The sequence below is a fragment of the Cryptomeria japonica genome, chromosome 3 (genome assembly GCF_030272615.1).
Source record: "Cryptomeria japonica chromosome 3, Sugi_1.0, whole genome shotgun sequence".
NCBI lineage: Eukaryota > Viridiplantae > Streptophyta > Pinopsida > Cupressales > Cupressaceae > Cryptomeria > Cryptomeria japonica.
Window position 1 is genome coordinate 888,602,065 of NC_081407.1, and position 25,649 is coordinate 888,627,713.

Consider the following 25,649-nt stretch of genomic DNA (forward strand, 5'->3'; position numbering starts at 1 on the left):
CCGGTGTCACTGTTTGCCAATCATTTGGAGTAATTGCTGCTGAACCAATATAGGTCTGTATTTTGTCTGTACTGATTCACCCCCCCCCTCTCAGTACCAGTTTGGTACTATTTGTTCATCATTGAGTTATCAATTGGTATCAGAGCATCCTCCAAGTCCTCTATGTTATAAGCTTAACTGCTTGAGGTAAAGATCCTAGACAAATGATGAAGAGGGAAGGTCCAAGGTTTAACAGGGAAAATTTTGGTATATGGAAAGATAGGATGAAGATATTCATTAGAAGCATGGGTGCTCAACACTAGAGTTATGTTGAGAACATCTATGTTGTCCCTATCGGTACTCTCACTAATGACCAAAAGAGAGAGATACAAGAAAATGGGCAAGTCATGGAAGCTCTCATTAGTAGTCTATCTGACATTGAGTTTATTGATGTTCAAGACAAGGTAAATCCCAAAGAGGTATGGGATGCTCTTGAAAATATCTATGGTGGTGATGAACATGTAAAACAGGCTAAGGAAGAAAGCCTAAGAGGGAAGTTTGAACATATGCAGATGGTTGAAGGTGAGACCATTCAGTAGTATGGAATAAGAATCAAAACAGTTGTTGGAGAAATTAAGAGTGTAGGTGGTAAAATAGAAGACTCCACTGTGGTAAGAAAAGTCCTAAGATCCCTATTGTCGGTCTATGCAATAAGGGTTGCTGCTATTCAGGAGCTGAGATCAATAGACAAGACTAAGGTATCCTTGGACTCCATCATAGCAAAGTTGACAGCCTATGAGCTAAAAGTTTTGATGGCAATGTTCAAAAGACTAAATCAGCTTTCAGAGCTTCTGCTATACCATCTAGGAAAGGAAAAGAAGAAAGCACTAGTGGTGAACCAAGACAGAGCAGAGTAATGGATGATGAGGAGTTTCTGATGGAATTTGAAGCTCTACTTGCCAGGAGGCTTCCTAAAGGAATCGATAAATACAAAGGTAAGCTACCTTTAAAATGCTTTTCTTGTAATCGGATAGGACATATTGCTATAAACTGTCCTATTGCTGATATCTAGGACAAACCGGAAAGGTTCAGGAAATTCAAAGGAGGAAACCAGAGAAACTATTTTGTGTCAGTTGATGAAGGTGTCACAGATGAAGAATCAGAGGATGAAGAAAATGAAGATATTGTGTTTGTTGCTGTCAAAGAAGATGTGTCAGACAAGAAGGCTCTTGTCTCTTGGTTTGATAATTCCAATGAGTGGATTATTGACAGTGGTTGTTCTCACCATATGAGTGGCGACCGGAGAAAGTTTCTATCCTTGGAGGAGTATGATGGTGGTGTGGTTCGCTTTGGCAATGACGTACCATGCATGGTCAAAGGCAAAGGGTCCATCTCTCTAAATGGAAAGAGTAGTACTGACAATGTGTACTGGGTTGATGGTCTCAGACACAACCTTCTGAGTGTTGTCCAGCTGAATGATAGTGGCCTCACTCTAGAATTCAAGAATGGAGTTTGCAGAATCAAGGGAAAAGATGGTGAATTGGTGGCCATGGGCATGCAGACCAAAGGTAATCTATTTCAGCTGAATGCAAATATAAGCACATGTCTTATAGCCAAATTTGATGATAGCTGGATATGGCATAGGAGACTCTACCATGTAAACTTTGATAACATTGTAAAGGCCAGTAAGATCAAGGTAGTTAGAGGATTGTCGGTGCTAGGCAAACTGGATAATACCTTGTGCAGAGAATGTCAATTGGGGAAAATGTCGTCCTCAACCTTTAAAGGTAAATCTTTCACTGCTGACAACTTGCTTGATCTTGTGCATGCTGATTTGTGTGGTCCTATGAAAACTAGGAGTGTGCAGGGTGATAGGTACATCATGATTCTCACTGATGACTGCTCAAGAATGATGTGGGTCACATTCTTGAAAGACAAGTCTGAAGCCTTTATGAAGTTCAAAGCTTTCAGAGCATTAGTGGAGAAGGAAAGCGGTAAAAGGATCAAGTGTCTGAGAACTAATCAAGGAGGGGAATTCACTTCCAGTGAATTCAAAAAGTATTGTGAAGAATTTGGAATCAAGAGACAACTATCTGGCCCCCAGACTCCACAACAGAATGGCCTAGCAGAGAGGAATAATTGGACTGTGGTTGAAGCAGCTAGAACCATGTTGATTCAAGGAAAGGTAGCTCACACCTTTTGGAGAAAAGCGGTGAGCATTGCAGTCTACACAATGAACCGGGTACTCATCAAGCAAGGTAAGGACAAAACTCCTTATGAGTATTGGACTAGTAAGACACCTGTGGTTAGCTACTTTAGGGTATTTGGTAGCAAATGTTACATCAAGAGGAGTGAACATCAACGCAAATTTGAAGCTAAATGCGATGAGGGAATATTCTTAGGATATTCCACCAAGAGTAAAGCTCTCAAATGTTACAACAATAGGACTCAGAGAATTATGGAAAGTATCAATGTAAGAGTTGATAAATCCTCTAAGAAAACTAAGGAAACCGATAGTGAGCAAGCTGTAAATGAACCGGTTGCAACCTTCTAGGAACCGGTTGTCAGTCAACCAAGTACCAGTAATAGTGTTCCTAAGCCGGTGAATGTTGATACTGATGAAGATGAGGATGAAGAGGAAAAGCAAGAAGAACTAGTCAAGACCATTCCTCGGTATGTCAAGCTGAATCATGATCCTAAGAAGATCGTAGGAGATAAGGATGTAGGAATCCTCACAAGAAGAAAGATCAGAGAAAAATCATGTATGATCTTTGAATTTGAGCCTAAATCATTCAAAGAGGCTCATAAAGATGAAGACTGGATCAAGGCAATGGAAGAGGAACTTGACCAGATAGAGAACAATGGTACATGGTCCTTGGTACCTAGACCAGAGCATAAAAATATAATTGGCACCAAATGGGTGTTCAGAAACAAGCTAAATGAGGATGGCACAGTGATTAGGAACAAAGCCAAATTGGTGTGTAAAGGATATGCTCAAGAAGAAGGAGGAGGTGTATATTAGGAACACACCAATCTACATTCCTAAATGGTGTACTTGAAGAGGAGGTGTATATTGAGCAACTAGATGGGTTTGCCCTATCTGAAGATAGTGACATGGTATGTAGGCTACATAAAGCCTTATATGGTCTAAAGCAAGCACATAGGGCATGGTATGAGTGCCTACATTCCCATCTTGTGAAGATTGGATTTGAGAGAACAAGTGAAGATAGCAATATCTACTTGAAGTCTGAAGGAGATTGGATCGTGATCTGTGAGGTATTTGTTGATGACATTATCTTTGGTGGTGATGACAAGATGTGTCATGAGTTTGCTGATGAGATGAAGGAAGAGTTTGAGATGTCACTCATAGGGGAGATTAAGTTCTTCATTGGACTATAGATTCAACAGATGAAGGATGGAATCTTTATCACTCAGTCCAAATATGTCAAAGAGGTGTTGAAGACCTTTGGCATGGAAGATAGCAAACCGGTTGGTACACCGATGGTGACCGGTTGTAAACTATCCAAAGAGGATGACTCTGCATTGGTTGATGAGAAGGAATACCGATCAATGATTGGTAAGTTGCATTATGTAGTGCATAGCAGACTTGATATTGCACATGCAGTTGGCATTACTGCAAGGTTCCAAAAAAGTCCAAGAGAATCCCACTTGGTTGCAGTCAAGTGGATTCTTAGGTATCTGAAGGAGACTGTTGACTATGGATTGTGGTATCCATATAGCAAGGACTTCAACTTGAAAGTGTTCACAGATGCTGATTGGGCTGGTAATGTGGATGACCGGAAGAGCACAACCGGTGGTGCATTCTTCCTTGGTGGTAGACTAGTCTCATGGATGAGTAAAAAGCAGAGTTGTATCTCTCAGTCTACAGTGGAAGTGGAGTATGTTGTAGCTTTCATGAACTGCACTAAGACAATTTGGATGAAGCATGTACTAAAAGGCTTCAAAATCCATGTACCTGAACTGGTAAGTATATTCTATGATAACACAAGTGCTATCAATATTTCAAAGAATCCAGTTTTACATTCTAGAACCAAGAACTTTGAGCTTAAGTATCATTTCTTAAGGGAAAAGGTTCAGAACAAAGAGATTGCACTGGAGCATGTGTCCAGTAAGGAGCAGTTAGCAGACATATTCACCAAGCCTCTTCCAAAGACTAAATTTACACACTTAAGAGGTGAATTAGGGGTACTACCCCTTCAAGAGGTGAACTAAAGGTATATTTTCCACATCAGTCATGTATTGCATAGTCAAATATTTCTTCAGGATTGATGTGTTGAAGGATGCTACTCCTCAGGGGGAGCAGCATAATGGAGTCAGGAAGCTTGTGCCTCCACTTTGGCATTGTTGTCAAAGGGGGAGAAGATGTAAAGAGGAGAAGATATCTGTAGAAATTGAGAAGATGTGAAGCGAAGAGATATCTTTGGTGAAGCAGAGAGATATCTTTGTATATTGCCATCAATGCTAAAGGGGGAGATTGTTAGCATTATGTAAACTGGTATGTGGACATAATGACATTGTATGTTGTCATTGATGTCAATATGTTGAAGAGGTATGAACTGGCATATGTGAGAACCGGTATAACACTGTGAACCAGCATTTGTGCCAAAGTGAAGCGGTGTGTTTGTTCAAGGTGAACCAACATATGGTTATGGGAACCAGCACATGGAAGCATTGTATGACTACAGGTTGGTAGTCTCAACTTCAAGGTTTTCGGTTGAAGTGCTTCAAGCCTGTATGGCTCAACCGGTGATCTTTGTGTAATGAGTAAGTAGTATAACAAAGAATAGATCATGTTGCCACATCGGCCTTGTGCGCGTGAAGGATCTTGCATGAAGAAGACTATCCCTATCTACCTCGGGAATGTGCGAAGTTTGTAAATGGTGAAAACACGTGATGGAATATTAGCCGCCATGGAATCGGTGGATAATGAATGATGGAAAATGTCTTGAGATTTATTCAAGATCTGTTGCATTTAATACAGTATGATCAACGGTCAGGATTGAACTGTTTGAATTCCTTAACCTAACAGGTCTAGGGTTTAGGGTTTATGCTATCGACCTGTCTGTTGTCCTATAAGGTCGATGTTGTGATTCTTTCAGAGATTGTTGGCAAAAGTTGTGTGTGAGTATCCAAGAGAAGGGATATGAGATCCTTGCCAGACTAGAGGAGAGAAGTGATACCTGCAGAGTGTAAGTGCAGAAGGTGAAGAGGATCTTAAGTGGATCTACATTGGCATTGAGTGTTGTTACCAGATCATTGTAATACTTGTTGATCTGTAACCACCTCAACAGTTGGAAAATCCCCTAACATGGTAGCCTTAACCATTTTGTTGTAAATCCCTTAACAGGGTAACTCAAAGTTATTGAGATCTGGAAAGCTAGAGAGCTCTATAAATCCTTTAGCTACTGAGTTCTTGAAACCCTCTAACAAGGTACCCTTAGCAGGGTTTAACCCTTAACTGGGTATTGTAGCCATCCCTTAATCGGGTGATCTCTAATAGGATCGGTTCCTAGCAGAACCTTTTGTAATGTCTTTAACCAAACAAGGCTTCTAACAGAGCAGACTTCCAAAGAGTTCAACAAGAAGCTTGTGGGTATTCATCCCCACTGTGGTTTTTCCCAGTTGGGTTTCCACGTGAAAAATATGTGTGTCACATGTGATGCTTTGTTATTGCCTGTTAAGCATATGATGGTTCTGCGTTTTATGCCTGTCAATAAAACATGTTGAACTAGCTATTGTGAAGATATGATGATAGATTACCTGTTCATGCATAAGGGTGAAATGGTAGTGTAGTTTTGAGTTGAGTGGAAAACTCAGTGAGTAACCAGTTTATGATTGTTTTAGTTTTTCTAAGTTTTACCAGTTGCACTCTATTTCAAACCGGTGTCACTGTTTGCCAGTCATTTGGAGTAATTGCTGCTGAACCGGTTTAGGTCTGTATTTTGTTTGTACTGATTCACCCCCCCCTCTCAGTACCGGTTTGGTACTATTCATTCATCATTGAGTTATCATTCATCAAGAAGCTAGGTGATAATTTTAATGATATTATGGATGATTATTTCAGCAAGTTTCAAGAAAAGATGCATAACAGGTACCGGATCCCACCCTAGTTAGTAGAGAAATACAAGGATGACATATGTTTTGAAGTAGATACTGATTACTGCTATGTTAATGTTGTGGAACCGAGAACTCAATCTTTGCCACCTATGGGTTATGAGATTGATTTTGACATCACACAGCAGCAGATAGATGCTTTTCTTACATTACCAAGGCATGCTACCGAGCTAAGGTATGGAACATATGAAGAAGTAAAGGAAAACATAAAGATGAGCATTGTAGTACCCAAGGCTACAAGGAAGGCAACAAAAATAAATAGGAATTAACGGAGAAATTTGGAGAAGGTTCTTCCTCCACACCTATCAGGGGCACTATAGTAATCACCGAGGAGGAATCTAAAGCTCAAGAGGCAACTATTACATTGAGAACCAAATTGCCTAAAGGGAAAGTTTTGAAAAGAAAGAAACAGGATACATCAAAGGTATCACCGACTCCTTCAGTCAAGCGCCCAAACACAAGATCATCTATAGCATCACTAAGTAAGAAACCAAAGAATATTTCCACACCCAAGGTAACAAAAACTTACAAGAAATCTACTCAGAGACTCATTTTGACTAAAGAGTCCAGTGACACCGAATCTGAAGATGCAAGCAAATTTTAGATTGTCAAGAGTAAAAAGGTAAATGTACATAGTGTTGACAATTTTTGTACTAATCTGAAGCAATATGGTGGATTTGGAGCATTCAGATATGTTAAGTATGAATCCAGATCTGATAATGAAAAGAGACAAATAGAAGAAGTTGTCATCTGCACACTACTAAAATTCCAATTGGTCCCATTGGAAGTATCTAAATCTCTTCCAAATGAATTATATTTGCATATTGACAATAGGTGGAAGTATGCCATGGACTTAAAGAAATAGATGAGAGAAAGAAGTCTGGTACATCTCTTTCCAGACATGTCGGTAGATGAGATCACCGAACATCTGAAAAACTGCCACACAAAATTCCTAGTCAAGCAAAGAGCCTTCAAATTGATGAATGGCCTTTACTTGGATGTAGAGAATGAGACAAAGGAAAAATGGAAGGAAATATTTTGAATCAAGAATGTTGGTGAGCAAGCTGAAGTTGAAATAGTTGATGTCACCGAGCAAGATCCTGATATCACCAAGCAAGATCCTACTCACACTATACAAGTTGATGAGGATATCATGGACACCAAGGCACCTGAATAGGAAATGATAGAAGGGAATGCATATGCCAAACTGGTATCTAGGGAGTCAGTTTTGGAGCAAGTTTAGCCCTATCCTCCAGTCACTCAACCTACTTCAATTGAGGCCCCTCAAGACACTGAGCAAGGAATAGAGGGTCACAAGTCTACAGAAGGAGAAACTACTTCTCAGGCCACTAAAGAATAGTCTTCTCAAGCTCCTTCTAGCACTGACAATGTTACATATGAGACCCCAAGCACAGAAGTACCAAAGGATACCACAAAGGCTACATCAGAGGTTCAAGAAATTGATAAAAGTGTTACCTCTACCGAGCAACCTACTGAGGGTCACCAAGCCTCACAAGCCATTGTGTTAGTTCAACTGATGAAAGGTAAAGAAAAGAAGATGAAAAAGCATAGTTTCAAATTAGATTTATCAAAACAAATAGTGTTGCCAAATGTTGACATATCCAAATTAAAAGGGCAAGCACTCATTGAATTCGGTGAACTATGCAAAGCCAAAGCTGAGTAGGAGAAACAAATGGCTATTCAAAAGAAGAACAAAGTACTTAAGAAGGTGAAAACACTATTATCAGATATGCTATCTGAAGCTACAGTGACAAAAGATGCAGCCATCCACATTCAACTGGATGAACTCCTAACTAAAATAGAGACATCTGGAGTAGACGCATCCAAATATTTGAGCAAGTTAAAGGACAAAGAGCTCACTGCTAAAATGATTGAAGAGGTACAGAAGGCTATTGCTATTGGAAAAGTAAAACTTGTCAAATTTATTGTTGAGTTGTCCCCTCAGCTCAAGCACATTCATTATTTATTTTAGAAACTTTGTACATTTTATTTATTCATTAAAGATATCAAAAATAAAACTAAAGTGATTGAGAAAGAGATCACCGATCTCTCAAATAAGTTGACCACTGAGCCAAATTCTATTCAGCATTTTTATACAAAGTTACAAAAGCTAATGGCTCAACAATTGGAACTCAGGAATGAAGAACACAAGATAAGGATGGACATAATGACTCTTCAGACATTGTTCATTCCTCATCTTTCATCCATCCAAGAGCAAATCAACAAGGCTACCTCCCTATCCAATCAACAAGAGGGAAGCACCTTAGATGGACTAATTTCACTGTTAGCTTACATTACAGCTCAGAATTCACTTATGGACAGTGTCAAGGATGCCCTCTCTATCACACTTAATGATGCAATGACAAAGTATAAATCCATTTTTGAACAGTTGCCACCACAAAATGGTAACTAATTTTTGATGTTTGTCAAAAAGGGGGAGTGAGTATAGTATCAAAGTATACAAGGGAATGTAGTAGACAGGGGGAGTATACCGAACAGAAAAAAGTATTCATAGGCATAGTTAATTTTGACAAGAAGAGCAGTGAACCGACCAGTTAACCGAGCAATTAATACAGAACATTGATCATTGAGCATGCAAAATCAGAGTTTTGTATAGTATATTGATAAGGGGAGTATATCTGAAACATACCATTTTGTTGACTAATATATATACTGTCTGTCTAGTCAAATTTTGTAAGTATATAGATTTTTGAGTTATGACTTTGAAAGTAGTTTTGTCAAACATCTCAACTAATGTCAAAAGGGGAGATTGTTACTACTTATTATAGTTGCCATTAGTTTTATATCCAAAGTCATTCTATATACTCTAATTGGTTACTACTACCCAAACATTCAATCGGTATGCACAGAGCAGTCGATTATAGAAGAAAGTAGTCACAGAGCCCTGTATACACCGAGATGTCTACTGAGTAACACTGTATGACTACCGAGCAGCAATAATGATACACTGAGTTGATATACACTAAGTGAAATATTTTACCAGATTCATTTAACTTAGACACACATGTGGAATAGTGTTACAAGATTGAGGAACATAGAACCGTTATCACATTGGAAATTATACTTAAAGATTGTGTATGATTTTGAGGTCATCTATTCAATGAAATATTTTGTATGGTTATTCATTTGATAAATCGTGTTTGTAAGATCGAAGCAATAAACCAGATCACTAACATAAGAGATCTATTTATACAGCATGGATTGAGATCAGATAGAAATATATAAAGGTGTATGAAGCAAGACATGTGTGATACATAAGAAAGCACTGAGTGTTATGATTGTTACAGAGACACAGAGGTCACTGAGAAGTATTTCAGAGAACAGTCAAAGAACAAAGTAAACAAAAGGGTTTACCGAGTTATTCTATGGGTTACCGAGGTATGCTATAAGCAAGGTAATCTCATTTTGAGCACATAGAATCTGCTATAACATTCCAGATGTAAAGTTGTAGATATTTGTAAAGATTTTATTGTAATATTTTGAAGTTGTAAGAGAAACCTTTAATAGGGTAAAAGACTCTAACAAAGTCTATAAATTGTAAAGCCTTTAACCAGGTGCAACATTTAGAATAAGTGTTGTAAAATCCTTTAGCAAGGTAGATCTAATGATCTTGATACTCCTAATAGGGTAAGCTATCAAAAATAGCTGAACATGTAGCTCTAACTGAGCACTCTTTATTATTGCAGTAGTGAAGTTGTGGGTGCCATCCCCACTGAAATTTTTCTCTCTAACCAAGAGTTTCTGCGTAACCAAAATATATGTGTTATGGAGTGAATCATGTATGATTGTTATCTATCTGTTTTAGCTTTATGTTATGTTACAACAGTTTGTGGTTTATGCATAATAGTAAAGGTATTATTGTTGGTAAAAGGATTTGAAGTACTGATTCACCCCTCCCCTCTCAGTACATTAGCTTTCCATATTGGGCCTAACAATGTGCTCCTTTACTCCATTTGGTTTTAGTGGGTGATTTCAATTCAATGTTGATCTTGGAGGAGAAAAGGGGTGGATTGGCTCATTTGGGTCCTTCTTATGAGCTCATTCAAGAAAATGTGGATTTCTTGCATTTAATTGATATCAAGCTGGCTAATAGGAGTTTTACTTGGAACAATCGAAGGAGTGGAGAAGATGTTATTTCTGAATGGTTGGATAGATTTTTGATATCATTCTCTTGGTTTGGAGGTATCCTGAGTCCTACTTCTGAAATTTTGGATTGGAGGGGCTCAGATCATTGGCCTATTAAATTATTTGCTATTTATGTTGCAGTTCCTAAAAATCCTCCTTTTTAGTTCTAGTTCATATTACTCTAAGACTTGTCCCTCCATGACTTAATGGTCCTATGGTGGAGATATAGTGGCCTGACCTTTGGCACTACTATGTATTTTTTTGTTAAGAAATTGCAATATGTTATATGGAAGCTTAAGAAATGGAATAGGCTATGCTTTGGTAATCTTTATTCTACGAAGAATCAAGCTCAAGAATATCTAGATGATATCACCAGTCAAATTCAGGATCTTGGTTTTTCAGAGGATTTGGGTAGAGCAGAATTCCAGGTTGTTAGAGACTTGGAGAAGTGGGAACTTAGAGAGGATATTTTTTGGAAATAGAAGGCCCATGTTGATTGGCTCCAGGAAGGGAATAGTAATATTGCCTTTTTCCATAAATTTGTGCACACTTGTTGGAGTAGGAGTTATATATCCTCTTTGGTTAATTTAGCTGGTATTCATGTATCTACTATGAAAGCTATGTCTCATGAGGCTAGTAGATACTATTCTGCTCTCTTTTTTATGACTCTCCTCCTGCGGAAAATGAGGAGAATATGATTCTTGATTGCATTCCTTCTCTAGTTACCAATATGATGAACGATTCCCTTATGCATCCAATATCTTTATCTGAGCTGGACGAGGTTGTTTTTGGGATGCGTTAGGGTAAGGCTTCGGGGCCAGATGGGTTTCCAATAGAACTTTTTCAAGAGTTGTGAGATATTGATAAGGTGGATTTATTAGAGGTGGTACGGTAATCTTATATTAGCAAACAAATGCTTAGGGCCATGAATTCTACCTTTCTTATTCTTATTCCAAAAAAGGAAGGTGCTAATTAGCTGGACTTATTTTGGCCTATTTCTTTCTGTAATGTAGTCTACAAAATTATTACTAAGCTAATTACTGAGAGGCTTAAACCTTGGCTGCCCACTGTGATCTCGACTGAGCTGGGGGGTTTTCTAGCTAGTAGACAGATTCAAGATGGGCTGGTAGTTTCTTTTGACTACATTCACTCTATGGTTGTTTAAATCTATGTTCATCAAGTTGGATATGGCTAAATCCTATGATAGAGTTAAGTGGCTTTTTTTACAAAAAAATCCTCTTGCTTTTGGCTTTAGTTCAAAATGGGTTAGTTGGACTATAAGTTGTGTTTTGTCTTCATCCTTCTCTTTTCTTCTAAACGGGGAGCCTTCTGAGTTATTTGGAGCCTCTAGGGGTCTTTGCCAAGGGGACCCACTTTCTCCATATTTATTTATCATTATGGCCAAGGGCCTTGGCCGATTTATTAAGTCTCGAGTTTCCCTGAGCTTGATTTTTGGTTGGAGCTAGGGTAATGGATTGCCTAACCTTTCTCATCTCTAGTTTGTGGATGATACTACTCTTATAGGGATCATGTGGATACACGAAGTTGAGTCCTTCAGACGAACTTTGGTTATTTATTTGGCTGCTTTAGGTCAAAAAATCAATGAGCATAAATCCTCAATCTATTTTTTTAATGCCTTGGTGCCTATCCAAAGGAGGATTGCTAACATTCTAAGATTTCAAATTTGGTCTCTTCCCTTGCTTTATTTGGGCATCTGTATTGTTGTTGGTAGGCATCCTTAATTATTTTGGCAAGACTTGCTTGATAAGTTGCATCAGAAGGTTGACAATTGGACTCATTAGTGGCTTTCTACTGCTGCTCGAGTTACCCTTCGTAAGTCAGTGATTCAAGCTCTTCCTATCTATCAGAGTTTGGTTCATGTGGCCCCTATGTATTTTCTAAAGGAATTTGATGCCCTCTCATGCCAATTTCTTTGGAATGGTAATTTGAAGACTTCTAAATGGAGCCTACTTAAGTGGGCCTTTGTTTGTTAGCCTAAGTAGGAGGGAGGTCTTGGCCTTTGCTCTGCCTTTTTTAATGGGTAAGCTCTTGCAGCCAAATTATATTGGCATTGGTGTACCAGCCAGAATCAGTTTTGGGCCTGTATTCTTTCACATAAGTATTTGCATGGTGTTTATTCTTCTAATGTTTCTTGGTGTCCTTTGGAGGGAAGGGGTTCCATGGTTTAGAACATTCTAAAAACAAGAGCTCAATTGGTTAAGAGGGGCCTTTTCTAGATTTGCAATGGGGGTTATGAGGCTCTCTTCTTGACGAACTCTTGGGATGGTTATCCCTCTCTTTTGTCTATGTATTCACATTTACAGACCCTTTGTGATTGTTTTTTAGCAGCTCGATGGGATAAGGTTATGCATAATAAGACAACTCAGGATTTAGGTATGGCTATTTGTTAATGATGGAAGGATTCTTTTGATTGGTTGCCAGGTGGTTCAAAGAGGGATCGACATGAGCAAACTCAAATTCTAGCTTCTAGGGAGTGCAACTCCTTGGTGGGATTAGATGCCCTAAACTAAGGAGGTGATTTGTCTGGAAAATATTTTATTTATGTTGGATACTTGGATCTTAATAGATAGTTGTTTGGAGGTATTAAGGTACCCTGGTGGAAGTAGGTTTGGAGTAAATTTTCTTGGCCCAAGTGAAATTTTTTCCTATGGCTAGTGGTTCATAACTATTGTCTTACTTGGGATAATCTGTGCAAGCGGGATTTTCAAGGTCCCTCTATGTACATCATGTGTGGCAATAGTAAGGATTTTGTGTCTCATCTTTTCTTTCAGTGCTCCTTTGCTAAGGAAATCTGACACTTTTGGTGGAGTGTATGGGGTCAGTCTTGCTAGCATATTTCCTCTTGGTCTGAGTTTTGGGCCCACTGGGGTAAAACCCCTGCTAAAACTTATGTTCTTCAGGTGGCTTGGAATCTCACTCCTTTTCTCATTTGGCATGTGTGGCTAGAAAGGAATCGAAGAATTTTTCAGGATGTTAGAATGGGTGCTACACACCTGTGGTGGAAAATTATCCACACTCTTCGAGAGACTGTATTGGCCAAGTGTGATGTGATGGGTGGTGTGGATCCAAGGGAGTTTTTTATTTGCAATCTTCTAACTTTACCTCTTTAGGAAGATGCTTTGGTGATTGTTGGTCAGCATAGCAGGAGGAGGTGTAGACATCCTGTGCACTAGATCAATCGTGAGGGGCATTGGTCACCCCCTCCTCCTGGAGTCTTAAAACTTAACACTGATGGCTCATCTTGGGGAAATATTGGGCATGTTGGCATTGGGGGAATTTTTTGAGATAGTTTTGGTGATGTCTAGTTTATTTTTTCTATTTATAAGGGCTTTCATACTAATAATTCGATGGAGGCTCTTGCAATCTTGTATGTTGTTCACTGTTGTTGTGCTCTTGGCTGGCGTAGGATTATTTGTGAGTCTAATTATCAAGTAGTGGTCACTTTGTTGACTAGGAAAGAGCTTGGGGATGTTAGCTAGTACTTGGCTTTGGTTATCTGACAGATTCTTCAGTTGTGTACTTCCTTGGATTATGTTACCTTTACACATATTCTTAGGGAGTGGAATGGTGTTGTTAATTGTTTGGCAAATAGGTGTCACTTCAAATGCAGGATTAGAATATTCTAGATGAGGGGCAATTGCCTCCTAATATGGCTCATGTGTTGGATCATTTAGTTGACAATGAAAAAGGCCTGTATTTCTCTTTATGTTGGGCTCTTTGCTTGTTTGTATCTCTTTGTTATTTGAATAAATTTCTACCCCTCTTTTAGTTTATAATAATATCTGATTCATATCGAGTATCTGATATGTCTAACAAAATTCAGAAGCCTTGGTATTTGCCTCGGGATTGCATTGGGATTTGGCTAGGACATGCCAAACCTAGAAAGTCAACATAAAAAAATTGTTTTTGAGTCTTCCTAACTTTTCTAGACTTCACTCTTGTGGCTGACGATATTTTTTTTAGCCTAAATTGATGAAATGAAAAGGGTTTTTTTAAGGACATTCTCAGCTTTCCAACAATATAAGTTTTGTCTTATTTTGACTTTAATTAACTAGTATTATTCATTTTCTAATTGAATTCTGACTAAAGCCCTGATTGATAGGCTAAATGAAAAACATTAACTTTCAAATGGTATCACTTTTTTTGAATCTAAAACATGTGTCACATTATATGCTTCGCCTACTATAGGATTAAAAAAAAATTGAATTTCATAAATTTTTGACCAAGTTAAGGTGGTCAGACATACAAGTTTTTATATTTCTGAAAAGTAGTAAAAAAATCATAATTAACTATTTACTTCAAAAAAATTTACAAAAAAATATGTGTCACATCTGGACATAAGTCTTCTACTTATATCTAAAATATTATAAAAAAATATTATGATTTGATTATGGTTAGGCTGGTCAAACAGACACCTACTTTTTATCTTTTTCCTGAAATTTTAGTACTACTACATTGAAATTTCAAATTTTTGTCAAATAGATTTATTATTTTTAGAAAACAACTAGTAGCTTAGAAACTACATTAAATTTTCTACAAATTCTATTATGACATATTTTTAAAATATTTTTGATATCTTATTCAAATTTTTATGTCAAGTTACCTAACTCTGTTTTTTCTAAATTTTCATTGCCACTTAAGGGCTTGTTTGGCCCACCATGATCCTGCACATACCCATATGTATTACTTTTTATTAAGTTTAAGAGTGGGGCCAAGGAGATCCCTACCCCTAAAAGTACTTGCACAACTAATGCACACTACCTTAGGGAAAGATACAATGAAGACTTGCACAATTGAAGATCACTTCTTTAAGATACATGAACTCAAGTACAATGACATCAAAATAATGAATTACAAGAATACTGCATCTACTAAAATGTTGATTTCAATTCTTGATTTAGTACACAACTAAAGCAATATTCATCTCTACTCTGCTACACATACAAATCTTTGAACTTTATCACAATAACTTCACACTCCATATGCCCTTCATTCACACATTAATACAATATTTTTGTCCTTTATATATCAACTACAACCTCAACAACACTCACTAGGTTGGCCTAATAATATGTAACATGTTCATATAAAACCATGGGCCCAAAATAGTCTCCAAGGAAAATGAGTAAGGCAAATGAAATGTGTGAAGGATCACACCATGTTGGTACACTTGCCAAATAATCCAAAAATAGCTCACATGCAACTGCATGCTATCACATGGATCAAAAAACACACGAGTTGGCCCAAAAGATGAAATAGTTAACTTACACCAACATAATTATATCAATCTACAATCTTGACCACAAAAAATACTTGTGGACGACCAAAGAGGTAACAAGAAACATTCGGGACACCAAAACTCAAAACAATCCATTAAACTAAGGATTGAGGAATGCAACACATTCCTCCAGGATACTACTACACTTCATTAGCACCAAACAAAACTCAAATATAAGTTACTTCAATTGAAAACCACTTGAGCACCTGATAGATTAAATGTGATATTAAATGTGATAAGATATTACACCCACAAACACCATACTACAACTGTATAATCGTTTGTCACAACTCCACCACAAACTGGATCATAAAGCCTTATATACCATCTTCCTCTCATTTCATTATCTTCAACATAGACCAACATGTATTCAATAATACAACACTTGAACATCTAAAATATAGAGAATATGAACTCACAACCAACATAGCTCAACTACATAATCATCTGATACACATCCATAATAGTCACACTTCACCATAATAGTCACACTTCTCTAAAACACAACTCTAGACCGTGAAGATCACCAACAAAACTCCAGATACTTCATAGAAAAATATGTTATCCTATTTAGAAAACCTTCAAGTGAGTTTCTTATATCTGCACACCTTCAAATTCAACCACCAGTCACTGCACCATTTCAGATTATGTTAGAGTATGAAAGTTATACACCTAGACCAACAAGATGACATCATCTAAATGCAAGACTTGTCACCATATTTTTGGAACCTTCACCGTACATCATGCTATTTATTTTATGGAATCCTTCAATGAGTCTTCACACACATGCCTGAAAACTGAAAAAGCATATAGTTTTAGTTCACCTTTCATCAATATGTAGCACTACACTATTTTGGACCATATCTAGACCAACCAGATCACATCCAAATCAACAAGTTTGACATCAATGACAAAAAAAAACTTCTCCCCCTTTGACATCAGGGACAAAGGGAAACTCTTCTCTCTTTATTATCTATATGTAGTAACCCTCTAACCCTCACATGATAGAACATGTATTATGATATTGAACCTACACTTTAATGTGGATGATGTAATTAATATAGTAATAATTAGTGTAGATAGAGATGTTTTTTAGTTCTAGTTGTCATTGGGATGATTAAGTTCATACTACTATAGTCAACTTATGAAGGTAGCATGGTTATATTTTATATTTTCAAGGACCTATTGGTGGCATTAGGGTTTATGATTACATCTATGATGTCCTAGTGGTGTTGATATGTTGAGGGTATAACAATGAAATATTACAATTTAATGCTTAAGGTTACTTGATGATTAAATGTGAGATGTATTATTATTATGATGCTTTATGCTCATGAGGACTTATGATGATGCTAGGGTTTTATATTATAATCTATTTATGGTTGTATGTTAGATGATGTATTGTGTTTATGATGTACTAACATATGTTCAAATGATTGCATATGAGAAATACTTATGATTACTAATGCTATTTGTCAAATGTATATATATGGATGTGTATGTGTGTAGGTGTTTTGTGTTTTTTATGTAGGTACCAGGCACTAACTCCACCTGGCTTCATAGGTATAAGTGTGTCTAACAATCCTTGATGATGGTAATGGAGATAGAATAAAGGCCCAAGTTTACTTAGCCCTAAATATTGTACCATGATAGGACAATCACCTTTATTCACCTGTTCGAATTTCCATGAAGGCAATGCTCGCATCCCTGATTCAGTCACTTTGGTTATGTACTGTTAAATGTTGTTTCTATCTTGATTATATCATGAGTATTCTTGTGTGTATGTTTAATATATTTATGAGTTAATTTTATAATTTAGGGGTAAGTATTTATGATTATTAATATTATTGTTATTATTATTATTCAATTATATGATATAAATTGATCTATATTAATATTATAATAATTGTTCTTATTTTATAATTTATGAGCCTATTATTGTGTGAGTAGATTATGGTGGAGGTTCTATAAATAATATAATGTTTTAATTAAATTAATATGTTTGAGTGGGATGTTTTTATGCATTGGTTTTTATTATTATATGTTAATTTTGATTGGTGGGAATTGGTTATTCATTTTGTGAGTTAATCTTTGTTTTATAAGTTAATTTGTAAAGTTTATGTGGGGATTGGTTGCAAATTCTTGTACAAGTTTTCTCTAATCTTTCTTCTTGTAAGGATTCCTGCATCCTTATCTTCTATGATCTGCTTAGGATCATGAATCAGCTTGACATACCGAGGAATAGTCTTGACTGGTTCTTCTTGCTTTTCCTCTTCATCCTCATCTTCAACAATATCAAAATTCACCGGTTCAGAAACACTGTTACCGATACTTGGTTGATTGACAACCGATTCCTAGAAGGTTACAACCAGTTCATTTACAGCTTGATCATTTCCAGTTTCTCAGAGGTTTCATCAACTCTCACATTGATACTTTCCACAATTCTCTGTGTCCTATTGTTGAAACACTTGAGAGCTTTACGCTTGGTGGAATATCCTAGGAATATTCTCTCATCACATTTAGCTTCAAAATTGCCCTGATGTTCACTCCTCTTGATGTAACATTGGCTACCAAATACCCTAAAGTAGCTAACCACAGGTGTCATACCAGTCCAATACTCATAACGAGTTTTATCCTTACCTTTCTTGATGAGTACCCAGTTCATTGTGTAGACTGCAATGCTTACTGCTTCTCTCCAAAAGGTGTGAGCTACCTTTCCTTGAATCAACATGGTTCTAGCTGCTTCAACCACAGTCCAGTTATTCCTCTCTGCTAGGTCATTCTGCTGTGGAGTCCGGGGGGCAAACAGTTGCCTATTGATGCCAAATTCTTCACAATACTTAATGAATTCACCAGAAGTGAATTCCCCTCCTTGATCAGTTCTGAGGCACTTGATCCTTTTACCGCTTTCCTTCTCCACTAATTCTCTGAAAGCTTTGAACTTCAAAAAGGCTTGAGACTTGTCTTTCAAGAATGTGACCCACATCATTCTTGAGTAGTCATTAGTCAGAATCATGAAGTACCCATCACCCTGCACACTTCTAGTTTTCATAGGACCACACAAATAAGTATGCACAAGATCAAGCAAGTTGTCAGCAGTGAAAAATTTACCTTTAAAGGTCGAGGAAGACATTTTCCCCAATTGACACTCTCTACACAAGGTATTATCCGATTTGCTTAGCACCGGCAACCCTCTAACTGCCTTGATCTTACTAGCCTTCACAATGTTGTCAAAGTTTACATGCCAGAGTCTCCTATGCCATATCCAACTATCATCAAATTTAGCCATAAGACATGTACTTATATTTGCATTCAGATGAAATAGGTTAACTTTAGTCTGCATGTTGGTGGCCACCAATTCACCATCTTTTCCTTTGATTCTGTAGACTCCATTCTTGAATTCCAGAGTGAGACCATTGTCATTCAGCTGGGTAACACTCAGAAGGTTGTGTCTAAGACCATCAACCCAATACACATTGTCAGCAATACTCTTTCCATTCAGAGAGATGGACCCTTTTCCTTTAACCATACATGGTGCATCATTGCCAAAATGAACCACACCACCATCATACTCTTCCAAGGATAGAAACTTGCTCCAGTCACCAGTCATATGGTGAGAGCAACCACTGTCAATAATCCACTCATTGGAATTATCAAAGTGGGAGACAAGAGCCTTTTTGTCTGACACATCTTCCTTTACAACAACAAACATAATGTTTTCAATCTCTTCATCTTCTGATTCCTCATCTATGACACCTTCATCAACTGCAACAAAATAGTTTCTCCAGTTTCCTCCTTTGAATTTCCTAAATCTTTCCAGTTTATCCTTGTTGTCACTATTAGGACAGTTCATAGCAATATATCCTATCCAGTTACATGAAAAACATTTGAAAGAGAGCTTACCTCTGTATTTACCAGTTCCTTTTGGAAGTTTCTTCGCAAGAAGAGCTTCAAATTCCATCAAAAACTCCTCATCATCCATTACTCTTCTCTGTCTTGGTTCACCACTAGTGCTTGCTTCTTTTCCTTTCTTGGATGGTACAACAGAAGCTCTAAAAGCTAATTCAATCTTTTGAACACTACCATCAAAACTATTTAGCTCATAGCCTATCAACTTTGCTATGATGGAGTCCAAGGATACCTTAGTCTTGTCTATTGATCTCAGCTCCTGAATAGTAGCAACGCTTATTGCATAGACCGACAATAGGGATCTTAGGACTTCGCTTACCGTAGTGGAATCTTCCATTTTACCACCTGCACTCTTGATATCTCTAACAACAGTTTTGATTCTAATACCATACTATTGAATGGTTTCACCTTCAACCATTTGCATGTCTTCAAACTTTCCTCTAAGGCTTTCTTTCTTAGCTTGTTTTACATGCTCATCACCTCCATATATATTTTCAAGAGTGTCCCATACCTCTTTTGGATTTACCTTATCTTGGACATCAATGAACTCAATATCTGATAAACTACTGATTAGGACTTCCATGATTTGCCCATTCTCCTATATCTCTCTCTTTTGATCATCGGTGAGAGTATCGGTAGGGGAAACATAGGGATTCTCAACATAGCTCCAGTGTTGAGCAACAATGCTTCTGATGTATATCTTCATTTTGTCTTTCCATATACTGAAATTTTCTTTGTTAAACTTTGGACCTTCCCTCTTCATCATTACAACAGGATCTTTCCCTCAAGCGATTAAGCTTACAACACAAAGGACCTGGAGGATGGTCTAATACCAATTGATAACTTAATGATGAAGGAATAGTACCAAACCGGTACTAAGAGGGGGGGGTGAATCAGCACAGGCAAAAACTCAACCTTAAACTAGTTTGTCAACTAACACTTATGCACTGATAGACAAACATCAACACCAGTTCTTCAACAGAGTTCAACTAACAAAACCCAATATAACTGAGACAAGCAAAGATCGGTTGACACTTATCTTCTCATATAATCTAACTCTTCATTCCCATTTCACCCTAATGCATGAACATGCAATCTACCATCAAAGATGTACATATTACAGCAAGATCAACATGCATCACCACTTAATCAAAAAACAATCATAACATCACATGAAGAGATCATCACACATGACACACACATTTTTCACATGGAAACCCAACTGGGAAAAACCATGGTGGGGATGAATACCCACAAGCTATTTTTGAACTCTGTAGAAGTCCGCTCTGTTAGAAGCCTTGTCTGGTTAAAGACAGATACAATAGGTTCTATTAGGAACCGATCCTGTTAGGGATCACTCGGTTAAGGGATGGCTACAATACCCAGTTAGGGGTTAAACCCTGGTAAGGGTACCTTGTTAGAGGATTTCAAGAACTCAATAGCTAAAGGATATCAATGACTCAGTAGCTTCGAGTTACCCTATTAAAGGATTTTCAAGAAGCTGGTTAAGGCTACCCTGCTAGGGGATTTCACAACTGTTGAAGTGGTTAAAGATCAACAGGTATATCAATGACCTAATAATAGCACTCAATGCCAATGCAGATCCTCTTAAGCTCCTCTTCACCTTCTGCACTTACACTCTGCAGATATTACTTCTCTCCTCTGGTCTGGCAAGAATCACGTATCTCTTCTCTTAGATACACACACACAACTTTTGCCAATAACCTCTGAAAGAATCACAACATCGACCTTATAGGACAACAGACAGGTTGGTAGCATAAACCTTAAACCCTAAACCTGTTAGGTTAATCAATTCAAATGGTTCAATCCTGATCGTTGAACATGCTGCATTAAATGCAACAGATCTTGAATAAATATCAAGACATTCTCCATCATTCATTATCCACCAATTTCATGGTGGCTGATAATCCATCACGCGTTTTCACCGTTTACAAACTTCACACATTCTCGAGGTAGATAGGGATAGTCTTCTTCATGCAAGATCCTTCATGCGCACAAGGCTGACGTGGCAACATGATTTGTTCTTTGTTATACTACTAACTCATCACACAAAGATCACCGATTGAGTCACACAAGCTTGAGGTACTCCAACTGGAAATCCTGAAGTGGAAACTACCTACCAACTGGTAGTCATACAATGCTTCCATGTGCTGGTTCCCATGACTACATGCCATTTCACCTTGACATGTCAGTTCACCTTGAACAAATATACCGCTTTAATTTGGCATATATACCAGTTCTCACATATGTCGGTTCTCTCTTCATATCACTTATTGACATCAATGACAACATACCATATCATTATATCCTCATACCGGTTCACATAATGCCAATAATCTCCCCCTTTGGCATTGATGGCAATATACAAAGATATCTCTCTGCTAACTCATCTTCTCCCCAATTTCTGCAGATAATTTTTGTAGATATCTTCTCTGCTACACTTCTTCTCCCCCTTTGACAACAATGCCAAAGTAGAGGCACAAACATCCCTGTTCCATTATGTTGCTCCCCCTGAGGAGTAACATCCTTCAACACATCAATCAAAAAAAATTTGACTATGAAATACCTGACTGATGTGGAACAAATACTTTTAATTTACCTCCTGAAGGGGCAATACCCCCAATTCACCTCTTAAATACACAAATGTAGTCTTTGGGAGAGGCTTGGTGAATATGTCTGCTAACTACCCCTTACTCGAAACATGTTCCAATGCAATCTCTTTATTCTGAACCTTTTCCCTCAAGAAATGATACTTAAGCTCAAAATGCTTGGTTCTAGAATGTAAAACCGGATTCTTTGAAATATTGATAGCACTTGTGTTATCACAGAATATACTTACCAGTTCAGATGCAAGGATTTTGAATCCATCTAATACATGCTTCATCCAAATTGTCTGAGTGCAGTTCATGAAAGTTGCAACATACTCTGCTTCCACTGTAGACTAAGAGATACAGCTCTGCTTCTTACTCATCCATGAGACCAGTCTACCATCGAGAAAGAATGCACCGCCAATTGTGCTTTTTCAATCATCCACATTACCTGCCCAATCAGCATCTGTGAATACTTTCAGGTTGAAATCATTGTTATATGGGTACCACAATCCATAGTCAATTTTTCCCTTCAGATAAATAAGAATCAACTTGACTGCAACCAAGTGGGATTCTCTTGGACTTTTCTGGAACCTTGCAATAATGCCAACTGCATGTGCAATATCTGGTCTGCTATACACTACATAATGCAACTTACCAATCATTGATCGATATTCCTTCTCATCAACCAATACGAAATCATCCTCTTTTGATAATTTGCAACCGGTCACCATTGGTGTACCAACCGGTTTTCTATCTTTCATGCCAAAGGTCTTCAACACCTCTTTGACATATTTGGACTGAGTGATAAAGATTTCATCTTTCATCTGTTGGATTTGTAGTCCAATGAAGAACTTAATCTCCCCTATGAGTGACATCTCAAACTCTTCCTTCATCTCATCAGCAAACTCATGACTCATCTTGTCATCTCCACCAAAGATAATGTCATCAACAAAAACCTCACACATCAGGATCTGATCTCCTTTAGATTTCAAGTAGATATTGCTATCTTCACTTGTTCTCTCAAATACAATCTTCACAAGATGGGAATGTAGACGTTCATACCATGCTTTAGGTGCCTGCTTTAGACCATATAAGGCTTTATGTAGCCTGCACACCATATCACTATCTTGAGATAGGGAAAACCCATCTGGTTGCTCTATATATACCTCCTCTTCAAGTACACCATTTAGAAATGCGGATTTTACATCCATTTGATATACCTTGAATCCTTTAAAAGCTGCATATGCAAGAAGCATACGAACTCCTTCCAATCTAGCTATAGGAGCAAATGTTCTCCATATTCTTCTCCTTCTTCTTGAGCATATCATTTGCACACCAATCTAGCTTCATTCCTAATCACTGCACCATCCTCATTCAGCTTGTTCCTGAAGACCCATTTGGTGCCAATGACATTTTTTAGCTCTAGTCTGGGTACCAAAGACCAAGTACCATTTTTCTCTATCTGGTCAAGTTCCTCTTCCATTGCCTTGATCCAGTCTTCATCTTTATGAGCCTCTTTGAATGATTTAGGCTCAAATTCAGAGATCATACATGAGTTTTCTCTAATCTTTCTTCTTGTAAGGATTCCTGCATCCTTATCTCCTATGATCTGCTTAGGATCATGATTCAGCTTGACATACCGAGGAATAGTCTTGACTGGTTCTTCTTGCTTTTCCTCTTCATCCTCACCTTCATCAATATCAACATTCACCGATTCAGGAACATTGTTACTGGTACTTGGTTGACTGACAACCAGTTCCCAAAAGGTTACAATCAGTTCATTTACAGGTTTCTCATTGCTGGTTTCTCAGAGATTTCATCTACTCTCACATTGATACTTTCCATAATTCTTTGACTCCTATTGTTGAAACACTTGAGAGCTTTACTCTTGGTGGAAAATCCTAGGAATATTCCCTCATCACATTTAGCTTCAAACTTGCCCTGATGTTCACTCCTCTTGATGTAACATTGGCTACCAAATACCCTAAAGTAGCTAACCACAGGTGTCTTACCGGTCCAATACTCATAAGGAGTTTTATCCTTACCTTTCTTGATGAGTACCCAGTTCATTGTGTAGACTACAGTGCTTACCACTTCTCTCCAAAAGGTGTGAGCTACCTTTCCTTGAATCAACATGGTTCTAGCTACTTCAACCACAGTCCGGTTATTCCTCTCTACTAGGCCATTCTGCTATGGATTCCAAGGGGTAGACAATTGCCTCTTGATGCCAAATTCTTCACAATACTTATTGAATTCACTGGAAGTGAATTCCCCTCCTTGATTAGTTCTAAGGCACTTGATCCTTTTACCGCTTTCCTTCTCCACTAATGCTCTGAAAGCTTTGAACTTCACAAAGGCTTCAGACTTGTCTTTCAAGAATGTGACCCACATCATTCTTGAGCGGTCATCAGTCAGAATCATGAAGTACCTATCACCCTACACACTTCTAGTTTTCGTAGGACCACACAAATCAGTATGCACAAGATTAAGCAAGTTGTCAGCAGTGAAAGATTTACCTTTAAAGGTTGAGGAAGACATTTTCCCCAATTGACACTCTCTGCACAAGGTATTATCCGGTTTGCTTAGCACCGGCAACCCTCTAACTGCCTTGATCTTACTAGCCTTCACAATGTTATCAAAGTTTACATGCCAGAGTCTCCTATGCCATATCCAGCTATCATCAAATTTAGCCATAAGACATGTACTTATATTTGCATTCAAATGAAATAGGTTACCTTTGGTCTGCATGCTAGTGGCCACCAATTCACCATATTTTCCTCTCATTCTGCAGACTCCATTCTTGAATTCTAGAGTGAGGCCAATATCATTCAGCTGGGCAACACTCAAAAGGTTGTATCTAACACCATCAACCCAATACACATTGTTAGCACTACTCTTTCCATTCAGAGAGATGGACCCTTTTCCTTTAACCATACATGGGGCATCAATGCCAAAATGAACCACACCACCATCATACTCTTCCAAGGATAGAAACTTGCTCCAGTCACTAGTCATATGGTGAGAGCAACCACTATCAATAATCCACTCATTGGAATTATCAAAGCAGGAGACAAGAGCCTTCTTTTCTGACACATCTTCCTTTACAACAACAAACACAATGTCTTCATTCTGTTCATCTTTTGATTCCTCATCTGTGACACCTTCATCAACTGCAACAAAATAGTTTCTTCGGTTTCCTCCTTTGAATTTCCTGAATCTTTCTAGTTTATCCTTGTTGTCACTATTAGGACAGTTCATAGCAATATGTCCTATCCAGTTACATGAAAAACATTTCAAAGGGAGCTTACCTCTGTATTTACCAGTTTCTTTTAGAAGTTTCTTCACAAGAAGAGCTTCAAATTCCATCAGAAACTCCTCATCATCCATTACTCTGCTCTATCTTGGTTCACCACTATTGCTTGCTTCTTTTCATTTCCTGGATGGTACAGCAGAAGCTCTAAAAGCTGATTTAGTCTTTTGAACACTGCCATCAAAACTATTTAGCTCATAGGCTATCAACTTTGCTATAATGGATTCCAAGGATACCT